Source organism: Phyllostomus discolor, chromosome 3, assembly GCF_004126475.2.
Source record: "Phyllostomus discolor isolate MPI-MPIP mPhyDis1 chromosome 3, mPhyDis1.pri.v3, whole genome shotgun sequence".
NCBI lineage: Eukaryota > Metazoa > Chordata > Mammalia > Chiroptera > Phyllostomidae > Phyllostomus > Phyllostomus discolor.
This window is the reverse complement of record NC_040905.2, coordinates 188,107,616-188,113,559: the sequence shown is the minus strand read 5'-3', so window position 1 is coordinate 188,113,559 and position 5,944 is coordinate 188,107,616. Positions and strand designations below refer to the sequence as shown.

Sequence of the window (5,944 nt, the reverse complement as noted above, 5' to 3'; positions counted from 1 at the left end):
GAATTAATGTTTGAACATGATCCTGAAGGATGGGTAGGTTTTAAGTGCAGTATAGAAGGTGAGAGATATTCTAGGGAAGTAGCAAAGTGGAAAATCACATTATGACATCAAAGATAGAATAGTAAAAGAGAAGTCAGTTGAATCAGTGGATTGAACCAATTTACCTTATTTGGTTGACTGCTGAAAGTAATGAAAGATTTAAAAATTTGATTACAGGCCTGGCTGGCGTAGCTCAGTGGATTGAGCGCAGGCTGTGAACCAAAGTGTCGCAGATTCGATTCCCAGTCAGGGTACATGCCTGGGTTGCAGGCCATGACCCCCAGCAACCGCACATTGATGTTTCTCTCTCTCTCTCTCTCTCTTTCTCCCTCCCTTCCCTTTCTAAAAATAAATTTTAAAAATCTTTAAAAAAATTTGATTACAGATAGGGACTTCCAGCCAAGTTTGAGGTGTAGGTAGATATACTTTACCTCCTCGCACAACCAAAAGGAGGACAACAACAACTTTAAAAACAAAAAATAACCAGAACTGCCAGAAAATCAAACTGCACAAAGTCTGACAACCAGGGAATTAAAGAAGAAACATTCATTCAGACTGGTATGCCGAGACAAAGAAATATAGTCCCAATGAAAGAACAGATAAAAACTCCAAAAATAGAACTAAGCAATGAAGATATAGCCAACCTATCAGATGCACAGTTCAAAACACTGGTAATCAGGATGCTCACAGAAATGGTTGAGAGTGGTCACAAAACAGAGGAAAAAGCGAAGGCTATGCAAAGTGAAATAAAGAAAAATATACAGGGAACCAACAATAAGGGGAAGGAAACCAGGACTCAAATCCATTTGGAGCAGAAGGAAGAAATAAACATTCAAGCAGAACAGAATGAAGAAACAGAATTCAAAAAAATGAGGAGAGGCTCAGGAACTCTCTGGGACAATTTTAAATGTTCTAACATCTGAATCATAGGGGTGCCAGAAGGAGAAGAGGAGAAGGAGAAGAGGAACGATAACAAATTGAAAATTTACTTGAACAAATAATGAAGGAGAACTTCCCCAATCTGGCAAAGGAAATAGACTTTCAGGAAGTCCAGAAAACTCAGACAGTCCCAAAGAAGTTGGACCCAAGGAAGCACACACCAAAACACATCATAATTATATTACCCAAGATTAAAGATAAGGAGAGAATCTTAATAGCAGCAAGAGAAAAGGAGACAGTCACCTACAAAGGAATTCCCATAAGACTATTAGCTGATTTCTCAAAAGAAACCTTGCAGGCAAGAAGGGACTGAAAAGAAGTATTCAAAATCATGAAAGGCAAGGACCTACATCCAAAATTACTCTATCCAGCAAAGCTATCATTTAGAATTGAAAGGCAGATAAAGTGCTTCCCAGATACAGTCAAATTAAAGGAGTTCATCATCAATAAGCCCTTATATTACATGAAATGTTAAAGGGCCTTATCTAAGAAAAAGAAGAAGATTAAAACTATGAACGGTAAAATGACAACAAACAACTATCAACAACTGAACCAAAACAAAACAACAACAATAAACTAAGCAAACAATTGGAACAGGAACAGAATAACAGAAATGGGGATTACACAGACAGTTATCAGCAGAGAGGGGTGAAGGAAGAATGGGGGAAAAGGTACAGGGAATAAGAAGCATAAATGGTAGGTACAAAATAGACAGGGGGAGGTTAAGAATAGTATGGGAAATGGAGAAGCCAAAGAACTTACATGTAAGATCCATGGACATGAACTAAGGAGGCAGGAATGCCGGTCGGAGGGGTGGTACAGGGCAGAGGGAATAAAGGGGAGAAAAAAAATGGACAACTGTAATAGCATGACCAATAAAATATACTTTAAAAAATCAAATAAATATAACATATATTTTAAGAAAAGATTAAAAAATGTTTTTGAAAATACTGGCTTCTGCAAAAGTAGTGCTTAACATGAACTTGATTTGACATTGCTTTGGAGAGGCTGTAAACTGGTGGCAGAGACAGTAGCCTGGACTGAATAAGCAATTCATTAAGAAATTATGAATGGCAGACTATCAATTAGGAGTTGAGTTTTGTGTTATTGTTTCATGCACCAGAGAACTCAAGTAATGGTAGCTTAAATAAGATCTTCTGGAAAAGATTTTCATTTGGGCTAGTGAGCTAGCTCAGGGGTTTCAAGGCCAAGGTCTTTTTAGTTCCCTTAGCAAAAGCTTCCCTGTGCTATTAAAGGAACTGTCTGTCCTCCAAATTGATATGTTAAAGCAAATGAAGTCATAAGGGTGGGGTCCCAATCCCATAGGACTGTATGGTCTTCTAAGAAAATGAAAAAGATTTCTCTTTCTGGCTGCCATGTGAAGAAGACACTGTGAGAAGGTGGCTGTCTCCAAGCTGGGAAGAGAGCACTCACCAGGAAGGGACCATGCTGGTACCCTGATCTTGGACTTCCAGCCACTAGAACTGTGAGAAAATTAATTTCTATTGTTTAAGCCCACTAGTCTTCAGTATTTTGTTATGTCAGCCCAAGCTGACAAATGTTCCATGTTTGTTCCCACATTAGTTCTCGAGTTTTGTTGCAAAACCAGCAGCTACCATGTCTGTTTCAAAGTGTGGGGGGAAACATACCAGCTGTGTCTGATTCCCTTTTAAAAGGCCTTCCCGGAAGTCCCAACACATGCTTTGATCTTCCTGTCTAGCACTGTGACAGACAGCGACCCTTATGTACAAAGGTGACTAGAAGGGAAGAGTACAAAGGAAGTGTACTCTTTTGGCTAGACATATTACTGCCCCTAATAAAATTGGGATCTCTGTTAATGAAGAAGAAACAAGAATGGATATTGGGTAGCAACCAGCTATCTCTGACATAGCCAACAAATATACAGACAAAAACGTACCATCTTGATAATCAAATAAATTCAAATTAAACCAACAATAATATATTTTTTATCTCACTAGCTGAGAAAGGATTTTTAAAAGATAATGGCCAGTGTTGGCAAAGGTACTGAGAAGGAGGCATTCTCATTATTGTTGATGAAAGTGCAAATATATCCAGTGTTACTAGGTAGACCTTAAAATATGCACATTCTTTGACCCATTAATTTTTTCACTCCTAGATAATTATTCAAGAAGACGATTAAGGACTGGGGAAAAATTTAGCTACAGTTACACTTATAATAGTACTTTTCTTTGCCAAGATCACTAGATGTTAAGCAATAAAGGTTAATTAAATATACTATTGTTCATCAAGACAAAAGAATATAATGTGGCCTTAAAAAATAGTGTTGTTGTGTTGTATTTTATGACATGTAAGGGTTACTATATATTATTGAGAAATAATGCAGATCACAAAGCAATATGTAGAGGCTGCTATAGTTCTTACAAATATTTGTTTATTTACATAAACAAAAAAGACTAGAATGATATATATATATAGTGATAGCAAGTTTTCTCTTGGTGGTGGGGCTATAATTAATTTTAATGTTCTTTTTACTTATCTGAGTTCTAGTTTAACTGCAGTGGATACATATTAGTCATGTGATAAAAAAAATTAAAAGCAAAAATAAGAGAATTTAAAATGACAGGTGGTAATAATTCTTGGGTATCTCTCCAAAATTTTATGCAGATCTCAAAATAGAACTATCCTATGAAATGACAAATAACTCAATTTTTAAAAGGGCAAATTTCTGAATAGAGATTTCTTTCAAAGAAGATATACAAATACTCAATAAGCATATGAAAGGGTGCTCAATATCATTAGTCATCAGGAAAATACAAATCAAAACTACAACGAGGTACCACTTCACACCCATTAGGATAACTGTTAAAAAAAAAAAGAGAGACTGACAATAACAAGTGTGTGTAAGAAAGTGGAGAAATTGGAACTTTCAAACACTCCTGATGGGAATGATACAGTTTCCTTGGAAAAGTTTGGCACTTTCTCAAAAGTTAAACATAGAGCTACCATGTGACCTAGCATTCCGCTTCCGAGTATGTCCCCAAGAGTACCCCTATGAGTACACAAGTACTCAGAGCAGCACTTTTTCTAAAGTTAAAAGGTGTAAATAACCCAATGTCCATCAACTAATGAATGGATAAAGTGGATAATATCCATGTGATAGAATATTATTCAGTCATAAAAAGGAATTAAGTTTTAATACGTGCTACAACATGGATGAATCTTGAAAAAAAATTAAGTGAAACAAGTCAGTTAGAAAAGGCCACGTATACCCCTGGCCGGGTAGGTCAGTTGGTTGGAGCGTTGTCCTGCTACACCAGGGTTGTGGGTTCGATCCTGGTCAGGGTACATAGAAGAAGCAACCAATGAGTGCATAAATAAGTGGAACAACAAATAACGTTTCTCTCTCCCCTCTCTCTCTAAAATCAATAAATTAATTTAAAAAAATTTTAAAAGGCCACATATTATATTATCCCATTTATATACAAGGTTCAGTACAGATAATTCTACAAAGAAAGACAGATTAGTGGGTGCCCAGGGACGAGGGGATAGGGAAATTGAGGGTGATAGCAAATTGGTGTGGGGTTTCTTTGGGGGGAATGAAAATGTTCTAAGATCGACTGTGGTCATGGTCGCAAAACTCTGAATATCCTAAAACCATTGGATTATACACTTTAAATGAGTGAATTGTATTGTATGTGAATCATGTCTAAATAAAGCTGTTAAAAGAGAGAAAAAGAAGAAGAAGGCAGAGGAGGGGGGCAGGGAAAAGGAAGGGAGGAAGGGATAAAGGAAGGAAGGAGAGCAAAGCAAGCAAGCAAACAAGAAAGAAAGAGGTATCCTTAAAAAAAGAAAAGAGACAGTTCATTGAATTGTGACCGCACACGACAGAAACACCCCTTAAGGTCATGTTCTCTTCTCTTTGTGCTCCCATGGACCTTCTCATATACAATTTGGTTTCAACTTTCTTCTGCATTAGCTACAGTCTTGCTATTTTAATTTTTTTGTGTAAAATTACACCTCTATCTTTGTGAAACAATCTAGTGTACTTGCTGGGAATGTGAACATGAGTTTGACTCTCACCTTACACTCTAAGCCTCAGTTTCCTTGGCGGCAAAATGGGGTTTGTCTGCAAATAGCTAAACTCTTTTATGCTACATCAATTTTTACTTCCTCCAGTTTCGGGAGTATTTTTTTTTCCTCCTAAACTTGTTTCTAATTTATGAAATTATTTTTAAAATTACTTTGACCACTAATAACAGCTACTATTGGTAGTATATTAAAAAGATAATTAGCAGGTAAAAATAGAAGGAAAGAAAAGAATTCATTTCTTAAAGGATAGAAAAGTATCCTGTATTTGTCAACAGCAGTTCAACTAGTAGGTGTTGATACTTTGGGTCTGAGTTAAAAAACCAATATCCCGTAGAAATGCACTTCACCACACTCATGCAGACTCGCGTCTTCCTTCACCCTTGTGTTTTGGAATAGAACTGGAAAGGGGAATAATAAGGAGATTGGGTCTGAGGTGAAAGAACCAGTGGATCTTGGAGGAGGCAGAGCTCAGGCAGCTGACGTGGAGGCTGCCATGGGAAAAGAAGCAAAAGCTGTGAGCACTGAGCGACTGAGTCACATTAAACATGGGTGTTGCCAGACGGCTTTACAGAGGCAGAGAACCCTTGTGGGAAGGGGCGGGCAAGAAAGACTGTCCTTAAATGAAGCAACCTCTCGGGTTGAGAAAGCCAGGGGTTACTAATACAGGCTCTCACGAGGAAAAAGGCCACGGAGCAAGAATTTCACCTAGAACATGTTTTACCACCCATTTGGTGTAAACCCACTTGTTACATATTCTTCCTTCACACTTCTCAAGAAACACTGAGAAAAGGGTGGTTAAGAATTTCATGGTATGTGATAGTTTTAGAAAAGAAACTAAAATTGGAATCTGATTCTCATTCTAGCCCCTTCCCCCATGGAATGATTTGCCTTTCTT

At 37.4% G+C, this 5,944-nt stretch overlaps 1 non-coding gene across 1 annotated transcript; it reads left to right on the top strand.

The window, feature by feature from the left end:
- Positions 1 to 5,287: 5,287 nt before the first annotated feature.
- On the top strand, positions 5,288 to 5,364 carry LOC114514349. The gene has a single exon (XR_003686035.1). It is a non-coding gene; the product is annotated as a small nucleolar RNA SNORD56 (small nucleolar RNA).
- The last annotated feature ends 580 nt before the right edge of the window (positions 5,365 to 5,944 follow it).